The sequence below is a fragment of the Zingiber officinale genome, chromosome 1B (assembly GCF_018446385.1).
Source record: "Zingiber officinale cultivar Zhangliang chromosome 1B, Zo_v1.1, whole genome shotgun sequence".
NCBI lineage: Eukaryota > Viridiplantae > Streptophyta > Magnoliopsida > Zingiberales > Zingiberaceae > Zingiber > Zingiber officinale.
In genome coordinates, this window is record NC_055986.1 from 58,276,582 (window position 1) to 58,299,703 (window position 23,122).

The window sequence follows — 23,122 nt, forward strand, 5'->3', positions numbered from 1 at the left end:
TCCAGGTTAAACATAGAGAGGCACTAGGCATTCTTGGATATGGGAGCAACCACCACTTCCTAGACAAAGCCTTTTAAGGAAAGCTAATATTTAATTTCCTTATATAACTCTAGGTTTAACCAAAAGGAACAATCGAATCACAAATTCGAAAAACAAAAACACAAACTCGAATAACAAATCCGAAAAAAACTAGAATCTATTGCCTCTTGTGTTTGGAATTCATACAAAGAAAAATAACTAGCATGATGCGGAAGAAAATTACTAGTTATACCTTCTCTTTGTATGCTAATGACCTCGAGATCTTCTGTCGTATTCCTCACCTCGCCTTGGACGTCGTGTGGGCGACGATCCTCCAAGATGAATACCACCCAAAAGCCTTCTTCTCCTTCTCTATGTTTCGGCCACCACCACCTCAAGGGAACAAAAGAGAGCAAGGGGATAAGAAGAGGGAGAGGGCCGACCACAAGAGGAAGCACCAACTTGAGAATAAGAATTGTTATCTCATGAGGCCTCTCCTCCCCTTCTTTTATATTACTTACCCAAGGCAAATAAGGAAAATATTTTTACAAAAAATTAAAATCTTCCTCTTGTTTTTCCTTTTCCCCTTTTATTTTTCCTTTTCTTTCCTCTTGATTGATTCAATCACCAATTATTGATTGGTTTAATTGATTGAATCTTTTAAAGGATGATTGGTCGGCCCCTTGCTTAGGCACCAAGCAAGGGTGGCAGGTCACAATTAAAAGGAAAGAAATAATCCTTGTAAAAATTTTATAAGCAAAGAAAAAAACTCTTATAAAATTTTACAAGCTCTCTTTTAATTTCCTTTTTTAACATGGTTAGAAAATTTTCAAATTTAAAAATTCTCTTCCTTTTTTCTTAAAACCATGAGGATGGTTAAAAAAGGAAAGTTTTAAAACTTTTAAAATTTCTTTTAAACCATGTGACCTAATTCAAATAAGGAAAGTTTTAAATTTTAAAAACTCTCTTTTAAAACTTGTAGATATCTACAAAGAGAAGATTTTAAAAATTCAAAACATCCCTCCTTATTTAAAATATGTGGTCGGACCCCTTAAAGAAGCATATGGCCGGCCACTTCAAGGAGAATATGGCCGGACCCTTTGGCTTGGTCACCAAGCCATGGGCCGGCCCCTTCTTGGACACCAAGATGGTCTTTTCATGAGTGGAATAGAGGCATTGATGAGGGTACGACAGGGACCTAGATGAGAAATTAGTTTTGACCTTCCGATGAGCTTGAATATCCCGTGTTCACCCCGAACACACAACTCAAGTTCATCAATAATAACTCATTCCACTAGAGAGTTATTATTGCACTACCACACCAATCCCAAATTATATTATGAGCTCCTTCTTATCATGAGTGTGTTAGTCTCCCTGTAACACCCCAAATTTCATGATTTGGAGTCCTAAAAGACCTTATTAAAATCTAGAAATGCTTTAGAAAAATTCTAGAGATTTTTAGAAATTTTTAGAGTATTTTTACGTAATTTTTGGAGTTTGTTTGGTATTTTTACTGAACGAAAGAAGTTGACAAAAAAAATTTGTCAAAATCGAAGCTCGAACCCACGACCTCGGGTTGGACTGACCCAACCGGACACGGCTCAACCAGCTGAGCTATATGGGCTTTGTTAACTAAGTATGGGGAGAAATAAATTTAAAGCATAGTTGGAATCGGATTAACCCTAGTTATAAAGAGAGGATTTAGGTTTCCCGAAACCTAATTTCTTTCTCACCTCTTCTTCTCACGCGTGCGCGGCGCCGATTCCTTCCTCGGGCGAAAACCGCAGGCACACCTAGGCGGTTCCGGCGGCCGGCCAAAGCTTCCCGAGGGGCTCTCTTCAACTCCTTAAGGTCTCCTTGTCAGGGGAAGCACGCGAGCACAAGAAGAAGCCGAGTATTTCAAGCCTCCGAGCCCTAGATCTTCTTCCTCTCCTTCGGTTGTAAGTCCAAGAAAATCTCGGTGAGTTGCTTCTCACCTGCAGTAGGAGTTGTTCCGAGGCTTATTCCTTGTACCTCTTCTTGATCCCCAAGCTTGCATGAGTTTCCTTGTCTTCTCTGTTTTCGGGTCATATTGTACAGCTGGTTGGTTGTGCTTGCTGCCGTGGATCACATAAAGGAGATAGAAGGGGTTTAGTTTGGAATAGCTTAATAGTATTGTACAGAGATTTTAATCTAGTTTCCCTTTCATGTGTACAAGCTCTTAGTTGTCTCTTCCAAAAGTTGATTCGTGAACCATATGGTGAATGACAGTATAGCTTCCTTTCATGTTTGCATGTTTCGGCTTTAAACTTTCCTAATAGTTATGATTACGGATTTATGCTATAGGTGTTGGACTTTAATCTAGTTCTCTACCATGTGTGCTAGCTTCTGGACTGAATTCAAAGTTCTGTAGTAGCAAGCTTAAGAAGGTCTGATTGCTCCTTAGTGTCCTGTTGTAGCATACCTAAAGAGGATCGATTGTTAAGACAGTAGTTGTTTCCAGTTGTGTATTTATCTTCGTGTGATGACTGTTGGGGTGTGATCGATTTTTAGTGAAGGTTGGAATTTAGTGCACAGATATAGGTGTGCAGAAATTTACTGTGAACAAGTTTAGACGTGCATGAACAAATTGTACATTGAGCAGTACTTATCCTTTTAGAATTTGTTCCATGTCAAGTTTAGCTCATATTAAATTTACAGAGCTCTCTATTTCAGAATTTGTTAATTCTCATTTAGCTCATAGTTGTAGTACTTTTAGTCAGCCTGTACAGTTTCTTCTTCTTTCCTGTTACCATGTAGTTTTAAACCTTTTTGTTGCCATGTATAAGAATGGGGGTCTTTAATGAATTATGCAGTAAAATGGTTTGTGTCTAGTAGACCTTTAGAGATTTATGGGTTGTTGTAAGTAAAGCAAAGTTAGTTTCTTTTATAGAATTCCAGCAAAGTTTTAATAGTTTTGTGCCATTAATGGGCACGAACAGCCCTATGTTTTAGCATTTTCTGTTTAGACCTTTTTGTGCTAGTTAGAGGGCACGAACAGCCTTTAATCTAAGTACGTGGTATTAGTTTTCTTTGCTATTTAACAAACATGATCAGTCCTGTTTAATGGCATTGCAGATTTAGCCTCTTTGTTATTCAGTAAGCATGATATTTTGTTGAATATGTATAGATTTCATTAAGTACTAGTGTGCAGATTTTTACTAGTCATGAATGCAGATTTCTATTAAGCTTGAATGCAGATTTTTATAAGTAAAGTATGCAGATTTTGATAGGCTTAATATGTAGATTTTTGTTAAGCTTTGCATGCAGATTTATGTTAAGCTTTGTATACAGATTTTTAGTACGTAGGGTGTGTTCTAGTGCACACCAAGTGCTTGATAAAATGCTTAGCTCAATATAATGCTACAGTAGACATTTTAATAGCTCAGTTAATGTAGTAGAAGCATTTAAAATAACTTATTTAGTCTTGCTTCAGCTTATATGGGACTACGGTCCAATGGGTGGGCTCCCACAGTCGCCTCTAGGTTCAGATAACCTAGTTCTAGGTTCAGATAACCTAGTTAAAGCAAGGTAAGAAAATTAGCTATGAAATCAGTATTTTATTTTCAGCAGTGGCACTGTACTGGATTAGATATCCATTGGGTTGGGCTCCCACAGTCGTCCCTAGGTTTAGATAACCTAGTAAACCCTACTAGACTCGGAACTTGCAATCCCGGGTTTAGTTAGGGATGCGCGCACAACAAGTACAGTTGCCGGGCCCATCAGCAGCATGATTATTATTTTAATCTATTATGTAAATAGTTTTCAAAACTTCACAAATTAGTTATGTGAATACAAGTTAGACTCAGTTTAGCATTAATTAGTTTAGCTTAGGTAGCAATTCAGTTTCTTATTGATACATATGATAGTTCTATGATTAGCTTTACATGTTAGCTTTTCAGTTAGTTGATTTCTTCGCTATTTATGAGCATGATTAGCTGTACATGTTTAGTATTTCAGTTAGCATGATTCCTTTGCTATATATGAGCATGAGTAGCTATACATGTTAGCTTTTCAGTTAGTTGATTTCTTTGCTATTTATGAGCATGAGTAGCTTTACATGTTAGCATTCAGTTTTAGCATGTCTTTATTTGTATACATGCATATCGAGTTTTTGTGAGTAGATAGCGCTCACTAAGCTTTATGCTTATAGACTGCATTTCCTCTTACTGCAGATAAAGAAAAAGCTAAAGTATAAGGAAGAAGGCGACAAGGAGATGCTGTGACGGTGTGTGATGTGTGGACTATGGAGATCCTTGAGACTTAGCTAAAGAACTCACTTAGTTTAAGATTTGTTATGTTTCCTTTTCTTTTCTCCTTAATGCTATGATGAAGTTGAGATTGTAATTGAGTCTATTCCGCACTTTGTTATGTTTTATTGTTGGAGTATTATCTGGTTACTATTGCTAGAGTAGTTTCATTCTTCTTATTGAGTTATTATACTGCGTGGTTGAGTGATTATATGTTCCAGCCGCCTGTGGCTGAGTATATATTATTTGTATTGTTGATTTGGTCACCGGTACAGGGGAGATTCTGTCGAAATTTTTCGGTAGGGTTTCCATGTGATTTTTAATCATACCGGTTAAGTAGAGTTAGTAGTCAAGTAACGGTCATCCTTAGAGTGTAGTAGTAGTAAGAAGGGTGGTCGTTACACTCCCTGTCTTTAAGATAACAAATGTCCACTAATTAATTAAGTTACTGACAACTCACTGTTGGGATTTTTGAGCCACAAAAACCGCTTTTTGCGTTGCGGAAACCTCGAAATCCCATGCCACCGGATCTGTGCGAAGATTAAAAGAACAAAAAATTTCATGTACATGTTTTTCTATCCTAGATCTACATGGTTAAGAGATTACCCTTGTAGCGAAGCCCTTCGCGAATCCCGCTCGTCCAAAAGTTGTCGGATCTCGAGTGTGTTCAAGTGGGCACACCTCTATACGTATCCACACGAACAATAGAGATGGAGAAAACACTTAGAGTGTGCTAGCACTCTAAAGGTGTTCAGCCAAAGAGGGGGAGAGGGAGAGAAGAAGCAAGGAGGAATAATAATGATCGATAATAAAATAAGAGTAAAAAAATGGCTTAAGTATTTTCATCTAATGAAAATACTTAATGCTCATTAACACCATTAATGGGCCTCATTAATGACCCTTAATGAGTATTTAATATTTTTCATTAAATGACCATTTTGAAACTCATTCAAAATTTGAATCTAAAATTCAAATAGAATTTCATTTATCATTGAATTCAAAATTCAATGAATATCATCATTAAGCCTCACTTGAGTCTAACTCAAGTCTAGCCTAACTTGAGTCTAACTCAAGTCTAACCTCACTTGAGTCTAACTCAAGTGTAACCGCACTTGAGTCTAAATCAAGGTTAACTCAATCGAGTCTTACTCAATTAATCTAATTTGGATTACTCTTAATCCAATTTAGTTCATCACATGAACCTAATCCTCTAGGTACATCAAATGAACCTAATCTCCATCTAATTGCCCTTTGTGTGTGACCCTATAGGTTCTTGTAACGTTGGCAATGCTCCTAAACCCATTTAGAAGAATAAGTAATGAGTGGTATCTAGTAACACATCATTACTACCCAAGTTACAAGAATGTTGAGATCCAACATCACCTTGTGACTACTAATTGTGACTCTTCATAATATATGACAAGTGTCCTTCTATCTTTGACATCTAGATTGATCAATTTGAGGCATAGATGGTGTCATCCTCTGACCAATCTAAATCTTGAACTCCAAGTAGACTCACTCTAATCAAATGATCTCAATATCTTATATTGACTCATTTGAGCATGGTCATGCACTTAGTGGTCTCACTCTATCAAGAATAACGATGTCGCTCCCGTTATATAGGAGGGATAGATCCCATCTACATCACTCACATCCCTCCTCATAATTTGTTACATACCCAGTACTCACCTTTATAGTCCACCCAGTTATGGGTGACGTTTGGCGATGCCAAAGTATGTAACTCCTTATGTAGGGAACCATGGTGACTTCAGGTCCAAGGACTAATAGTCATACTAATAGCCACATGAGAAAGTATATGACACTCATATAATGATCCATGATACTTTCTCATGGCGGGTCATTCAGTATACATTCTCCAATGCATACCCATGCGTCAACTTGATATCTCTATATCCATGACTTGTGAGATCAAGTCATCAAGTTGACTTACATGCTAGTCTCATCGCATTAACATTGTCCCTGAATGTTAATACTTGACTAGGAATTATTAAGAGTAGTGTTCTCTATACCATCTCACTATCGATTCAACCAATCGATTGATATAGATAAGAACCTTATACTCAAGGACGCTATTATACTTAGTTATTTGGCACCAATATAAGTAAGTATAATAACCAAAACAAACACCTTTATATACATAAGAATATGATACAATGAGTCCATACAATAATCATCATATGATTGGCTCTAGGGCTCTAACTAACAATCTCCCACTAGCACTAGTGCCAATCAGTGTAGGCTCTAAGGCCCAATGACCTAGTGTGACCATCATGTTTTCTCTGTGCCAAAGCCTTGGTCAAGGGATCTACGACGTTAGCTTCTGTGGGTACTCTACAAATCTTCACATCTCCTCTATCGATAATCTCTCAAATGACATGGAAGCGTCGTAGTATGTGTTTGGTCCGCTGGTGTGAGCGAGGTTCCTTAGCCTGCGCAATTGCTCCATTGTTGTCACAATAGAGCTCAATAGGATCTGCTATGCTAGGAACCACTCCAAGCTCAGTAATGAACTTGCGGATCCAAACTGCCTCCTTTGCTGTTTCTGATGCAGCAATATACTCGGCCTCTATTGTAGAATCAGCGACTGTGTCCTGCTTCGAACTCTTCTAGCTCACAGCACCACCATTTATGCAAAACACGAACCCAGACTGTGATCAATAATCATCCTGGTCAGTTTGAAGCTAGCATCACTATAACCATTTACAGCTAGCTCGTCATCGCCTCCATATATCAAGAAATATTCTTTAGTCCTTCTCAAGTACTTAAGAATATTCTTGACCGCTATCTAGTGACTTTCACTTGGATCTGACTGGTATCTGCTCTGTTAGGACCTTTGGATAGCGGCTAGAGAGGGGGGGGGGGTGTGAATAGCTGACCTCAAATTATCGTTTCTTCCTACAATTTAGGTTAGCGCAGCGGAAATACAATGTAGAAACGAAAGTGGAGAAGATCAAACCTCAAACACGATGATGTAACGAGGTTCAGAGATGATACTCCTACTCCTCGGCGTGTCCGTAAGGTGGACGAAGCCTATCAATCCGTCGGTGGATGAGACCCCGGAAAATCGGCTAAAAACAACTCCTTCTGGGTGGAGAAACCTTGCCACAAACTCTTTTGCAACAGCAATAAAGGAGTACAAGATAGAGCAAGAAAACAAGAAGAATATGAATGTAACAACACTTTGCTTGCCTTATTGTCGGCTGGAGTTCGATGAAGCAACAACTTCACGATGCCAGCAGCAACTGATCAGCAAACCAGCCGAGGGAAGCTCACACGAAGCTTCAGAAACACAGAGCTCAGCAAAGCTCAGATCGCAAGAGTAAGGAACAAGAAGAAGAGTTACTGTAGAGGCCCTCGACCTCGATATATATCCTGCACCTGCTGCACCTGTGAAGAAGACAAAGAGCAACACAGAAATCTAGCCGTTGTGTCGCAACGGCTAGGCCTGGATCGATCAGGCTCCAACCTGATCGGTCTGGGAGACTCCTGATCGGTCTGTGGACCGATCAGGCCCTAGGTTGATCGGTCCCCAGACCGATCAACCAACTCTCACAGAGAGTTGGTTTCGAAGTCTGATCGGTATGTGGACCGATCAGACTATAGGTGGATCGGTCCACAGACCGATCCCCTCCTATCGCTCTTTGAAGTCCATCGCTTCCTGATCGGTCTACAGACCGATCAGTTAACCCACAGAAACATTCTGTTTGGTTACTGATCGGTCACTAGACCGATCCATACAATCAGAGTATCACTGGATCAGTCACCAGACCGATCCAATGCCTTAGAGCTTCCCAGCCCTAAACCCTAAAGCCTTCCCAGTCTAGAGAACGAGTTACCGAGCCCTCTCTGACCTAGTCCGGAGAACGAGCTACCGAGCCCTCTCTAACTTCCACGTTCGGTCCAGAGAACGAGCTACCGAGCCCTCTCTGACTTAGTCCGGAGAACGAGCTACCGAGCCCTCTCCGACTTCATCCAGTCCAGAGAACGAGCTCCCGAGCCCTCTCCGACCTAGTCCGAAAAACGAGCTACCGAGCCCTCTTCGACTTCCTCCGGTCCAGAGAATGAGCTCCCGAGCCTTCTCTGACCTAGTCCGGAGAACGAGCTACCGACCCCTCTCCGACTTCGTCCGGTCCAGAGAACGAGCTCCTGAGCCCTCTCTGACCTTAGTCTGGAGAACGAGCTACCGAGCCCTCTCCGACTTCCTCATCTGGTCCAGAGAATGAGCTCCCGAGCCCTCTTTGACCTAGTTCGGAGAACGAGCTGCCGAGCCCTGTCCGACTTCGTCCGGTCCAGAGAACGAGCTCCCGAGCCCTCTCTGACCTAGTCCGGAGAACGAGCTACCGAGCCCTCTCCGAATCCATCCAGTTCAGAGAACGAGCTACCGAGCCCTCTCTGACTTCCCATGCCAAGCTTCCATACTTGGATTTTTCCCCGTGCCAAGCTCCCTGCTTGGTCTTTTCCCGTGCCAAGCTCCCTGCTTGGACTTTTTTGTGCCAAGTCTCCATACTTGGACTTTTCCGTGCCAAGTCTCCATACTTGGGCTTTTCCCGTGCCAAGCTCCCTGCTTGGACTTTTCCGTGCCAAATCTCCATACTTGGACTTTTCCCGTGCCAAGTCTCCATACTTGGACTTTTCCCGTGCCATGTCTCCATACTTGGACTTTTCCCGAATCAGGTCAACTCAAGTCGGGTCAACCAGGTCAACCTTGACCGAAGGTTGCACCCACAATCTCCCAAGTTTGTATTCTTGTCAAACATCAAGATACAACTTTTCTATTCTCATCAAACATCAAAATACAACTCGAGTCAGGTCAACTCGAGTCGGGTCAACCAGGTCAACCTTGACCTAAGGTTGCACCAACAATCTCCCCCTTTTTGATGTTTGAAAAAAACCATAATCAAGTTAGGTTAACCCAATAACCTAACTTAGGTTTTCCAATAGTTCTCCAATGTTCTTCCTTGAACATTCTCCCTAAACTCCAATGTTCTTCCTTGAACATTTTCTAAACATTCTCCCCCTTTTTGACACACATCAAAAAGAGTGAATCAAGGTCAAGAGTTTCTTCCTAATGAAAGTCCCATACCTTTCATTGAAACCCTTAATTTCCCCCTTGATACTAAATACAACAATCAACATAGTGACCATCCCATATCACTCATCTTGACGAGTAAAAACTCCCCCTAAAAGTCAACTCCTGCTTGACCAATAGGTAAAACTCCCCCTAAAGGTCAACTCCCCCTTGACCATTGCACCAACAATGTCTTGGAGAGTTTCAATCCTTTAGAAATCTAAAATACCAACTTCCAGCTGAAATTTCAGACAATCAGTCGAAAATCAGCATTTTGGCACGCTCAGCCCTTTACTGGATCGGTCACCAGACCGATCCACACTTCCCTGGATCGGTCCAGTGACCGATCCAGACCTCCCTGGACCGATCAGCATCCCCTCTGATCAGTCCACAAAGCTCTGATAGGAATATCTGATTTTTCTCCCGAAATTCAGAAACCCCTAAAAATTCACAGAAAATTCCAAAAATTGTAAAATTTTGAGGATACATTCCTCATAACATATATTATCATGGAAAAATAGTTTTATATGAAAATAACTTTCATTTTCAAATCTTGATACAAAGTTCGAAAAACTTTGAAATAGCTCAAGGTTAATCCATCTTTGTATCAACTTGCTCAATGATGAATACTATCACTAGAAAAGCTTCATCAAGGTTTTTCAAATCAATTTTGAAATGATTTTAAACCATTTAATTTAGGACCACAATCTTAGGGCTAAATGTACATGACTTGTACACAAGCTTTTCCTATGATCCTCAATTTAGAATTAGTCTCATCTAGGTACAAGAGCTATACACCTTGATCCTAACTCATAATCCTAATATCTCACACACATCTAAGGTGTATCAAACACATCCAAGTCAATTTTGATGTGAGATATGGGTTTAGGTCATCTTAAGCTAAGTTCTCATGCATTTTCTAGACAACAATTTGATTTCCATATCAAATTGAGTTTTTATCCTTAAATCAATTTAATTGATCATAAATGCAAGAGATGATGACATGACATAAAATAATATCATAAGTGAAAACATGTGCCAATGTCATGATGTCATGTCATAAAGTATGAAACTTAAATAAGGCATGACATATAACTAACCTAAGCATTATCATGACATTTCAAATGATAATAAAATAAATATGATGTCATGACATGGCATTTGGCAAACAATATATGGCAAATAACATATAAAGGTATAGAAAATACCTAATTCTAGCCTTAGTTACCATTTTTGATAATTTTGATCATTTTGCCATAAATTCTATATTCCTAAGTGTAATAGACCTAAAATCATATACTAAAGATTTTTAGATCACTATGTGCCAATTAGATTGATCCTAGAAAACTCCTCAAATGTGGTTGACACATCCTAATCACCTTAGGAATAACTTTTAATTTCATTTTCAAGGCTTGGTTATACCTTGAAACTTCCTAAAATGCCACCTTTTGCCATGATCAGGTTAACTACCTATCCAAATAAGATGGGCACACCCTAAACCATCTAGCGTGATGAAATCACGCTCCTAGGAACCCAAAACCTATTTGAGCTCATTGGGTTCACTAAATATTCACTAGGGATGACTTCCCTAGCAACCCTCCTAGGCTTTAAAGCCTTGGCCATTTGGGACTCATCAAGATCAACTCTAGGGGTGACTCCCCTTGTGACCTTGGTGATGGTCTTCCTAGCCCTAGGTCTTGTTCCATAATCGAATGGAACATTATGGTAAGTGGGCTTGACCACTTGAGACTTAGGTTTGTGACTCAAACCTCTCATGTCCTTGGGCTTTTGCTTTTGACCCTTAGACCCTAGAGTTGACTTCTCCAAATTCTTAAGAGTCTTTTATAAGGTGTCAAGTCTTGACCTCAAGACTTGATTTTCCTTCTCTAATACCTCAAGTTTTAATTTGTCATTTTTCTTTGAGGTATTCCTAGGCATATGTCTTGTTGTTTTGGGATTCCTATCTAGGTTTTCCTTAACCTTAGATGAGTTAATTCTAGGGTTGGCATTTCTAGTATCATCCTTACCTAGACTAACATGTTTGGCACCTAAGCACATGTATCGGTTTCTATGGTTATCATATTTATCATCATTGGCAATTGCAATAAAGCTACTAGCATGTTTCTTATTAGAATTGCAATAATGTGCCTTAAAAGATACCTTAGGGTTTGCCTTAGCTCCCCCCATAGATGTGCTTGGTCTCTTGTCCTTGTGAGGTTGCCTCTCCCTCGGACATTGGCTCCTATAATGTCCCCTTTGCTTGCATTGGAAGCACACCACGTGCTCCTTGCCCTTGCGTATCGGGACTCTGGCTTCCTTGACTTTTGGTGCCGGTGGAGTCTTCCTAATCCTCTTTGGACATTTACTCTTATAATGCCCATATTCCCTACACTCAAAGCACATTATATGTAATTTACTTGAAATTAAGTTGCTTGAGTTACCTAGGGTTGAGGATGAACATAAACTCTCTTCTTCATCCCTTCCGGAGGTAGAGGCTTCTTCTTGCACCAATCTTGATGAAGAACTCTCCTCCTCTTCTTCCTTAGATGTTGAATAGCCCTCAACTTCTAATTCCATACCTCCATGATGTGAGCTACTTGGCTCACTTGACTCCTCTTCATGACTTGAATTGGAGCTCTCCTCATGGAACTTAGCCAAGTTGTTCCACAACTCCTTGGCATCGTTGTATCCACCTATCTTACACAAGATATCATTAGGTAATGAAAATTCAAAGATTTTCGTTACCTCGTCGTTGATCATGGATTAGTGGATTTGTTCCTTCGTCCACTTCTTCTTCTCGAGAGGTTCTCCCTTTTTATCCACCGGAGGAGTAAAACCTACTCGTACACAATTCCAATTCACTAGGTTAGTCATAAGAAAATACTTCATTCTTACCTTCCAATACGCGAAGTCGTCGCGATCGTAGAAGGGTGGAATCGTGAAGTCTTCTCCAAGTCGATCCATTCTCTATCTTGTGCTCCCCCGGGTGTTAATCCGTCGAAGAGAAACCTCGCTCTGATACCACTTGTTAGGACCTTCGGATTGCGGCTAGAGAGGGGGGGGGTGTGAATAGCCGACCTCAAATTATCATTTTTTCCTACAATTTAGGTTAGCGCAGCGGAAATATAATGTAGAAACGAAAGTGGAGAAGATCAAACCTCAAACACGATGATGTAACGAGGTTCGGAGATGATACTCCTACTCCTCGGCGTGTCCGTAAGGTGGACGAAGCCTATCAATCCGTCGGTGGATGAGACCCCGGAAACCGGCTAACAACAACTCCTTCTGGGTGGAGAAACCTCGCCACAAACTCTTTTGCAATAGCAATAAAGGAGTACAAGATAGAGCAAGAAAACAAGAAGAATATGAATGTAACAACACTTTGCTTGCCTTCTTGTCGACTGGAGTTCGATGAAGCAACAACTTCACGATGCCAGTAGCAACTGATCAGCAAACCAGCCGAGGGAAGCTCACACGAAGCTTCAGAAACACAGAGCTCAGCAAAGCTCAGATCGCAAGAGTGAGGAACAAGAAGAAGAGTTACTGTAGAGGCCCTCGACCTCGATATATATCCTGCACCTGCTGCACCTGTGAAGAAGACAAAGAGCAACACAGAAATCTAGCCGTTGTGTCGCAACGGCTAGGCCTGGACCAATCAGGCTCCAACCTGATCGGTCTGGGAGACTCCTGATCGGTCTGTGGACCGATCAGGCCCTAAGCTGATCGGTCCCCAGACCGATCAACCAACTCTCACAGAGAGTTAGTTTCGAAGTCTGATCGGTCTGTGGACCGATCTACCTATAGGTGGATCGGTCCACATACCGATCCCCTCCTATCGCTCTCTGAAGTCCATTGCTTCCTGATCGGTCTACAGACCGATCAGTTAACCCACAGAAACATTCTGTTTGGTTACTGATCGGTCACCAGACCGATCCAGACAATCAGAGTATCACTGGATCGGTCACCAGACCGATCCAATGCCTTAGAGCTTCCCAGCCCTAAACCCTAAAGCCTTCCCAGTCTAGAGAACGAGCTACTGAGCCCTCTCTGACCTAGTCCGGAGAACGAGCTACCGAGCCCTCTCTGACTTCCACGTTCGGTCCAGAGAACGAGCTACCGAGCCCTCTCTGACTTAGTCTGGAGAACGAGCTACCGAGCCCTCTCCGACTTCATCCGGTCTAGAGAACGAGCTCCCGAGCCCTCTCCAACCTAGTCCGGAGAACGAGCTACCGAGCCCTCTCCGACTTCCTCCGGTCCAGAGAACGAGCTCCCGAGCCCTCTCTGACCTAGTCCGGAGAACGAGCTACCGAGCCCTCTTCGACTTCGTCTGGTCCAGAGAACGAGCTCCCGAGCCCTCTCTGACCTTAGTCCGGAGAACGAGCTACCGAGCCCTCTCCGACTTCCTCATCTGGTCCAGAGAACGAGCTCCCGAGCCCTCTCTGACCTAGTTCGGAGAACGAGCTGCCGAGCCCTGTCCGACTTCGTCCGGTCCAGAGAACGAGCTCCCGAGCCCTATCTGACCTAGTCCGGAGAACGAGCTATCGAGCCCTCTCCGAATCCATCCAGTTCAGAGAACGAGCTACCGAGCCCTCTCTGACTTCCCATGCCAAGCTTCCATACTTGGACTTTTCCCCGTGCCAAGCGCCCTGCTTGGTCTTTTCCTGTGCCAAGCTCCCTGCTTGGACTTTTTCGTGCCAAGTCTCCATACTTAGACTTTTCCGTGCCAAGTCTCCATACTTGGGCTTTTCCCGTGCCAAGCTCCCTGCTTAGACTTTTCCGTGCCAAGTCTCCATACTTGGACTTTTCCCGTGCCAAGTCTCCATACTTGGACTTTTCCCGTGCCAAGTCTCCATACTTGGACTTTTCCCGAATCAGGTCAACTCAAGTCGGGTCAACCAGGTCAACCTTGACCGAAGGTTGCACCCACAATCTCCCAAGTTTGTATTCTTGTCAAACATCAAGATACAACTTTTCTATTCTCGTCAAACATCAAAATACAACTCGAGTCAGGTCAACTCGAGTCGGGTCAACCAGGTCAACCTTGACCTAAGGTTGCACCAACATGCTCATCATGCTCAAAGCATACGAGACATCAGGACGAGTACATAGCATGACGTACATGATAGATCCTATGGCTGAAGCATAAGGGATCTGATCCATGCGGTCTCTCTCCTCTCTTGAAGAGGGACTTTGAGTTTTTGAAAGACTCATACCATGTGACATCGGCAAAAATCCCTTCTTGGAGTTCTGCATGGCAAACCGTAGTAGTACATTGTCAATATATGTACTCTGACTTAGGCCAATCACTCTCTTAGATCTATCTCTATAGATCTGTATGCCTAGAATACAGGCTGCTTCACCTAAGTCCTTCTTTGAGAAACAATTCCCTAGCCAAGTCTTTACAGACTGCAGCAAAGGGATGTCATTCCCAATGAGTAGTATGTCATCCACATACAATACAAGGAAGACAACTGTGCTCCCTACAACCTTCTTGTAGACACAAGGTTCATCTTCATTCTTGATGAAACTAAACTATTTGATCGCATCATCGAATAGAAGATTCCATCTCTGAGAAGCTTGCTTTAGTCCATAAATGGATTTATGCAGCTTGCATACTCTGCCAGTATGCTATGGATCTACAAAATCCTCAGGTTGTGTCATGTACACATCCTCGAGCAGGTTTCCATTCAGAAATGCAGTTTTGACATCCATCTGCCAGATCTCATAATCGTGGTATGCTGCAATAGCAAGCATGATCCAAATGGACTTAAACATCGCGACTGGAGAAAAAGTTTCATCATAGTCAATACTATGAATTTGCTTGAAACTTTTTGCTACCAGACGACCCTTATATATAAGTCCATCCATGTCAGTCTTTCTCTTAAAGACCCACTTACACCCAATGGGTTTTACCCCTTCAGGTGGATCAACCAAAGTCCATACTTGGTTGGTGTACATGGATTCCATTTCGGATCTCATGGCCTCTAGCCATTTCTCAGAATCTGGTCTCATCACAGCTTCCTGATAGGAGGTAGGCTCATCCTTAATGAGCATAACGTCATCATGGTCAGACAAGAGAAATGAATATCTCTCAGGCTGACGTGTACCCTATCAGACCTGTTAAGAGGTAGGTCTACTTGAACTGGTTGTTTTTCCTCAACTCCTTGTGGAACAACATCATCCACAACACTTTGTGGTTCTAGTTCAACTTCCATCGAGGCTTCAGTGCTATGGTTCACATCTTGAACTTCTTCAAGATCGAACGTACTCCCACTAATTTTTCTAGAAATAAAGTCCCTTTCTAGAAATACCCCAGTCTTTACCACAACTACCTTGTGTTGACTGGGAATGTAGAAGTAATATCCCTTAGTTTCCTTAGGATATCCAATAAAATAGCACTTATCAGATTTGGGTCCTAGTTTGTCTGAGACTTGACGTCGAACGTAAGCCTCATAACCCCAAATCCTCATAAAAGACACCTGGACATCTCTCCCAGTTCATATCCTATATGGTGTCTTTATCACAGCTTTGGATGGAACTCGGTTGAGTATGAAGCTGCAGTGTCTAGAGCATAGCCCCAAAGATATACAGGAAGATCTGTGTGACTCATCATAGACCATACCATATCTAATAGGGTATGATTCCTCCTTTCGGATACATCATTCCACTGTGGTGTTCTTGGAGGAGTGAGCTGGGATAGAATCCCACACTCAGCTAGATAGTCACGAAACTCATGACTAAGGTATTCTCCACCTCGATCTGATCGAAGTATCTGTACTTCATTCTTGAATGCTTTGAACTTTTCAAAGGATTCTGACTTATGTGTCATCATATACACATAATCATATCTACTGAACTCATCAGTAAATGTAATGAAGTACCTATAACCACCCCTGGCAGCGACATTGAAAGGGCCACATACATCACTATGTATAAGTCCTAACAAGTTAGTCCCTCTCTCACTGTGTCCACTAAAGGGAGTCTTGGTCATCTTGCCTAGTAGGCATGACTCGCATGTCTCATATGATTCAAAATCAAATGAGTCCAGCAAACCATCTTTATGGAGATGGGATAAGCGTTTGTCATTTATATGACCTAAGCGAAAGTACCAGAGATATGTTTGGTTCATTTCATTTGATTTGAACCTTTTGATATTTATGTTATAGATGGGGTTCTCTAAGTCTAGAATATAGAGTCTGTTAATCAGAGGTGCACTACAATAGAACATATCATTTAAATAAACTGAACAACATTTGTTCTTTATTATAAATGAAAAATCTTTCTTGTCCAAACAAGAAACTGAAATTATGTTCTTAGTAAGAGTAGGCACATAACAACATTCATCTAATTCTAGTACAATCCCAAAAGGCAGAGATAGATAGTAAGTCCCTACAGTAACAGTAGCAACTCGTGCTCCATTGCCTACTCGTAGGTCTATCTCGCCCTTCGTCAATGCCCTGCTATTTCTCAGCGCCTGTACATTAGTACAAATGTGAGAAGCACATCCGATATCTAATACCCACGATGAAAAAATAGAGAGATTGATTTCTATAACATGTATACCTGAAGTAGAAATTTTATTTCTCTTCTTCTTAAGATCTTTCACGTATCCTTTATAGTTCCTCTACCAGTGCCCTGCTTGTCCTTGATATAGTTGACGAAGATGTTCAACCATATCATAAGCAGTCATCAACTCGTGTTGCTTTTGAAGCTCAGAGTTCATGGTTGCGAGCATGAGGCATGACACATCTAATGCGTCATCTTGATGCTTCTTGTAAGCATCTCGGTCAGCTCGCGTTGCAGTGGCAGGAGGTGCCTCGGGAATGGGGGTCTCCGGGACGTGCTGTTTCCTTTCCTGAGTGAGAACAATTCTCAAGTTCCTGTAAGTCTAGGAAATTAGCTCCATTGAGCTTGTCCTTGTCAAGGACAGAACGCAGGGAGAAGGTGTTCGTGTTTGACGACATGGCAATCTACAACAGAAAAAGCAGAAAATAAATAATCATATTCCACTAATCATTTAATTAGGCCTTTAACTAAATGATGCTCCCACAGAATTATAGAATTTTTGTAGAATCGAGTCATGGACGTGGTCAAACCACACTTACTAGATTCTAGCTATAATTCGTGCGGGACAAGATCCACATCATACTACGCCTTGAGTTAGCTTTGGTTAAATCGCCCAAGACTTTAGTATGATCGGTAGGTAACTAATTACCAATTACATCTCTATGCAACTCTTGTTTATAAGATCAATATCCGCATGTATATTAAAACTTGAGTTAGCTTTGGCTAAATCACCCAAGAGTTAATATAAATGTGATTTTGACCTATCTACCAACCATTGGAAAATGTCTATAGTTAAACTCGATCCAATTGAGTTTAGCTAGTTTTACTCAATCTGATTGAGTTTGTACTCACCCAGGCGTTGATAGGCGGGACCAAGATTGTCCCTCCGCACCCTACCAAGATAATATATGTTGGTCTACTTTGGCAGATTCAACAACAACATGTGATCGAGATAGTGATGGGTATCACGACATGGTAGGCATTTCGAGTTGACGCGATTTAGATCTAATCTAATCATTGATGTGAAACCTCAAAATCCTATGCCACCGGATCCGTGCGAAAATTAAAAGAACAAAACATTTCGTGTACATGTTTTTCTATCCTAGATCTACATTAGATCTACATGGTTAAGAGATTACCCTTGTAGCGAAGCCCTTCGCGAATCCCGCTCGTCCAAAAGTTATCGGATCTAGAGTGTGTTCAAGTGGGCACACCTCTATACGTATCCACACGAACAATAGAGATGGAGAAAACACTTAGAGTGTGCTAGCACTCTAAAGGTGTTCGGCCAAGGAGGAGGAGAGGGAGAGAAGTAGAATCAAGGAGGAATAATAATGATCGATAATAAAATAAGAGTAAAAAAATAGCTTAAGTATTTTCATCTAATGAAAATACTTAATGCTCATTAACACCATTAATGAGCCTCATTAATGACCCTTAATGAGTATTTAATATTCTTCATTAAATGACTATTTTGAAACTCATTCAAAATTTGAATCTAAGATTCAAATTGAATTCCATTTATCATTGAATTCAAAATTCAATGAATATCATCATTAAGCCTCACTTGAGTCTAACTCAAGTCTAACCTCACTTGAGTCTAACTCAAGTCTAACCTCACTTGAGTCTAACTCAAGTCTAACCTCACTTGAGTCTAAATCAAGGTTAACTCAATCGAGTCTTACTCAATTAATCTAATTTGGATTACTCTTAATCCAATTTAGTTCATCACATGAACCTAATCCTCTAGGTACATCAAATGAACCTAATCTCCATCTAATTGCCATTTGTGTGTGACCCTATAGGTTCTTGTAACGTTGGCAATGCTCCTAAACCCATTTAGAAGCATAAGTAATGAGTGGTATCTAGCAACACATCATTACTACCCAAGTTACAAGAATGTTGAGATCCAACATCACCTTGTGACTACTAATTGTGACTCTTCATAATATATGACAAGTGTCCTTCTATCTTTGACATCTAGATTGATCAATTTGAGGCATAGATGGTGTCATCCTCTGATCAATCTAAATCTTGAACTCCAAGTAGACTCACTCTAATCAAATGATCTCAATATCTTATATTGACTCATTTGAGCATGGTCATGCACTTAGTGGTCTCACTCTATCAAGAATAACGATGTCACTCCCGTTATATAGGAGGGATTATAACTCATACCACTAAAGAGTTATTATTGCACTTCCACACCAATCTCATATTACAATATGGGTTCCTTCTTATCATGAGTGTGTTAGTCTCCCTATGTTTAAGATATCGAATGCCTCCTAATTAAATGAGTTATTGATAACTCACTTAATTAATATCTAGGTCCAAGTGTAGTACCACTCAACCTTATTGTCATGTCGGACTAAGTCCACCTGCAGGGTTTACATGACAATCCTTATGAGCTCCTCAAGGGAACATCACCAACCTAGATTACTACGACACAGTTTCATTCTATAATCAACAACACACCATATAAATAATATCATTTCCTAACTTATTGGGCCTATTGATTTAATGAACTAAATCTCACCCTTTGATAAATTAAAGAAATAAATATTAAGTATACGTACTTATTATTATATCATGATTAAGAGTACGCACTTTCATAATAACAGAGGTTTTGTTCTTTTATGTAGTTAGTATAAAAAGAAACCATCTCAAATGGTCCTGCTCAATACACTCATAGTGTACTCGTGTAATTTTATAGTCAAGATAAACTAATACCAAATTACACTACAATCACTCCAATGGTTTGTCTCATTTCATCTTGGTTGTGAGCTACTATTTATAATTTATAAGGAATTGATAACATAATCTTCTGTGTGACACCACACACCATGTTATCTACAGTATAAATTAAATGGACAACTACACTTAACATAAATATAGACATTCGACCAATGTGATTATTACTTCAAAATAAATGTGTATACAAAAAGTTAGACTTTTTGTATACACTCTAACAGGCTGTGCCTATTGGCACGACCCAGACCTTTCTCTAGCATCTGGTCGTGTCTCTTGGCACGACCAAAGCCAAATTAGCTCTGGCCAGATAGCTTGGCTATGCTATCAAGCACGGCCATAACAACCTTTGGCTTCTTGGTCGTGTTTATTGGCATGGCCAGAGCAGAGTCTACTCTATTTCACCTTCTGGGTCATGTTATTTGGCATGGTCTGATCTTCAAAACTACATTTTCTGATCTTGTGGAGGCGTGGTTGTGCCTCTGGGCATGGCTAAGTCTATTTCAACTCTGGAAAATTGCACAGGTTGGCTCCTGGTCGTGCTCCGAGACACGGTCGTGTCTTGTCTGGTGTTGATTCTTCTTCCTAGTCATGTCATTTGACATGGCTATTGACTTTACTGGTTCCTTAGCTGTGCCATTTAGCACGACCACCTTCTATAGTTTGTCCTATTCGTGCCTCAAGGCATGGCCAGGTCCAATTTGACTCTGGAGTCGTCTTTTGCATCTTTTTGAATCCTTTACCACTCTAAACTGCTCATAAATATGGAAATAATGATCGAATAGATCTCTAGACGTAAAATAATAATTATATTGAAATTAACATGATTAAGGGTGTTAAAACATAGATCATAAGTAATGAACATAGCAAGATGTGTGTTAAATAATACAAAATAACATATATAATTTACGCACATCAAATCCTTCACAATGGAATGGAAATCTAGGATATAATAAGTAATTGTGATGCATTGTTGATATATGAACTATATATTTGGATATTTTCTTGTATTATGATATGTTTTATGACTTATTTTTTTGTGTTGTGTCTTACATATGTTTGATGAAATGTGTGTGAGATTAATACATTTAGATGTAGAGTTTTGGTCACCTTGTAGAGGAGGTGCTTTGGATTATATGACCATGGGACCTTACAACAGAGGTATCCCCTGCTTTCTAAGGTATTCCCTTGAAACGGGATCAATTCTCTACTTTGGAGAATAATTAGAGTTTTAGGAGTTTTTTCTAAATTAATATTAGAAAGTGACTTATGTAATCTAGCAATTGTATGGCCGAGGGGCCTATGATAGACGGTATCCCTTTAACTAAACTTTCTAAGTTACCTCTTCTACTTAAGTACATTCATCTACCATTAGTAAGTAAAGCGGATAACTCTAGCCATTGTATGGCCAGGGGCTCTAGAGTATCCCTTTAACTTGACTTTCTAGAGTTACTTCTTTACTTAATAACATTAGAACTTGAGTAAATTCTTTGGTATGATCTTCGTGGGGTTGTGTCAAACTTTAGTTAGAAGCCCTACAAGAATGTAAGCATAGAGTTAGGTAGATGAATAATTCATAGGAACATTTACTAGTATCATAATGAAAATAAATCTTAGATTCATCCCCAAATCCAACTTCTACTTTGCTCACTTACGTTCCCTCTCTCTCTTCTCTCTCCTCAAGCATTTGTGACCAAACCACCTTTCGATTGTCTAGATAATTTACTGTGCAAAATAAACTAGTGCTTAATTAATAGACCTTGTGGGATCAATATTTTATTACTTAACAACAATCATGTACTTGCATATTATACAGTAAGTTTTTGGCCTCATTACCAAGGACTATTTTGATTAACATAGTTGATTAACATATAAGTTACTCTAGATATTTTTTTTTATTTTTAAATTCTACATTTATTTTTTTAATCAATACAAAATTTGTTGGGTGCCTTGATTACTTTATATCTTCTATATCCATGTATTATGTCATGATTATTCCCTGTGTCTGGTGATTTTATTATATTGTTTTAGATGAGACTAGAAATTTATTTCTATACAACCATGGATCTATATTCTTGGAAATTTAGAGGCTTCAATGCAACTTATAATTCAAACATTGAGTTAACTAAGAACATCTGCAGAGTATATCGTAGCTCATCCCATTCAGCTGTTATATGTCACTTTTTCTAAAAAGTTGCTAGCTCTACAATGAAACTTCAGTACTTATTCTAACCTTAATATCAAGACATATATGATTTAGTTCCTAATATTTTTGGCTATAACTGAGGAGATCATCAAACTAAGAACTTTCAATCCCTGAAAAAATCTGAGTAGAAGAGCAACTATAACCACAACAGTAGATCCTTAACCCACCTTAGCACTACAATTAGAATTGGATAGACCATCAAAAATTTGATTATAACTACATACAAGGTGTTAAGCATTTTTGTCAAGTAAATCAAAGTTCGTCAAAATTTCAAGATAATTCACTATTAAATGGAAGACATCAATTACAACATGATGAGTCAACTTAATGGGGAGACTCCCAAGACATAGAAACTCTAGCTCCCAGTAAGACAAAGACCATATTTCAAGATTTAGAAGAGCCCTTGGTGCAACAAGGGATCTTGTTTCTCAGATCCCTACAACAAGTTGATGAGTCAAGTTCATATTTGGAAATACAATCAAATCATGTGTTAGAGGGGATGGAGTGTAAAGTTGATGGTGATTGTGTACATGATTCTATAGCTCTATAGGACTCCTCTACGACTTTGCATGGAAATAATATATTTGATTATACTCCAAATATTAATAGGACTATTAATGCATGTTCAACCAACCTTGATGTTGTTCCTATTGCAACTCCTAATAATTCATGCTTGCTTGATGATGGGATTATAGATGGGGCAAATGATGATATTAGTGTGCAACTCTCTAAGTGGGAAGTAGTGGATAGCTGGAGACCCAGAGCTAAACACTCACTTTTATCGATGTCTCAATTTCTTCAGAACAAGGCCTCAACATCAACTATAATAATTGCACTCTTGGCCTGGATACTTTAACTGCACCTTTTATGACCTCCAAAGAAAATCTTCAAGGAGAAGAAGAAGGAGGGAGTGATTTCTCACGATATTATTCGTACGATGAAAGTCCCCTCCATATTTTGGGTCATTAACAAGAAAGTTTAAAGGTATCTTACTCCAGTAAGAGCATGATTTAAATGAACCTAATAAGGGGTCGAGCTAATGACTTAAAACAAGTGCTTCATGGGAGGCAACCCAAGTTCTTTCTTGTTTTCATTTAAGATTTTAGTTTCTTTTCTTTCTTCATAATAACCCAATCCTCTACTTAATTATTCTTATCTATCTTCCTTTTATAGGACTCAGAGACATGGAGGAATACAAATATTAGGAAGAGGGGTATCTTCTAAAAT